Source organism: Chrysochloris asiatica, unplaced genomic scaffold (genome assembly GCF_000296735.1).
Source record: "Chrysochloris asiatica unplaced genomic scaffold, ChrAsi1.0 scaffold00188, whole genome shotgun sequence".
Lineage (NCBI taxonomy): Eukaryota > Metazoa > Chordata > Mammalia > Afrosoricida > Chrysochloridae > Chrysochloris > Chrysochloris asiatica.
In genome coordinates, this window is record NW_006408706.1 from 2,970,161 (window position 1) to 2,971,296 (window position 1,136).

At 42.2% G+C, this 1,136-nt stretch overlaps 1 protein-coding gene across 1 annotated transcript in view; it reads left to right on the plus strand.

The window, feature by feature from the left end:
• ANK2 (ankyrin 2, neuronal) overlaps window positions 1–1,136 on the plus strand; it is a 514,556-nt gene that overhangs the window by 376,810 nt on the left and 136,610 nt on the right. The gene's annotated exons all lie outside the window — the stretch shown is intronic.

Here is a 1,136-nt window from a genome sequence, read left to right on the forward strand (position 1 = left end):
CCTTTTAGAAGCCCTGGAGGTTCAGTGGCTAAACGCTTGGCTGTAACTGAAAGCATGGTGTGGCAGTCTGCTTTTGTAAAGATTGCAGCCTGTGGAGCACTTCTACTGTGGAGAAAACTCTATAATGTCACTCACTATGAGTCAGAATTGACTTCACTGAGATATGTTGGTATTGGGGTTTTTTTCGAGGGGTATAGGGACATTTCTTGAGTAAAATGTCCATTGAGGGCTCAGTATACAGTGAACTATTGAGGACAAGAATGTTACTTGGCATTATTTATATAAGGACACTGCGTACTGTTTATTAGGGTCCCTGTAATTTATTTGTATTTTTATGGGCCATTTCATTGTGGGGAAATGCAGAGAACAAAAGACGTCCAGCATTACAGAACTGTGGATGAGCCACAGGCCATAGGCCACTCAAATAGATGACTTTCACGCCTATAGATTTATTCCTATGGATGGGGAAAAAAATAACAACACATGACTAAACCTATTGCCATATGAGAACAGACAGCCTCATTTTTCTCCTGTGGAGCACCTAGTGGATTTGAACTGTCAACCCTGTAGTTAGTAGCCCAACTCCTAACCCACAATGCCACCAGGGCTCCTTTTGGCTAAACAAAAAGCTGCAGTGAAAGTAGAGAATCCTGTGGCCCTCTGTCTATATTCGCAGATACCCCATGTAGACGGGGTAAGCAAGTATGCATATATAGGTCATTGCATGTAGGATTATATGAGTGGAAAGGAAAGATGGGCTACTCAGAATTGACAGCCCAGAATGACTTAAGTCTGCAGTATATATACGTAAGCTTTATCTGATGGTAGGTAAATAATAAAAAGTAGTTCTGGTATCCATTGGTTACTGTGATCTTGTACACAAGATCTGAAACAAAAATGGTTGTTGTTGTTAAGTGCCGTCGAGTTGGTTCCGACCCATAGTGACCCTGTACAGAGTTTCCGAGGGTGTAAATCTTTACGGGAGTAGAAAGCCTGATCTTTCTCCCACGGAGCAGCTGGTAGTTTCGAACCGCTGACCTTAAGGTTCGCAGCCCGAATCATAACCATTACGCTACCAGAGCTCCTGTGAAGCAAAAATTATTGTAAAAAAATTACTAAACTCTGCCACCCTTCAT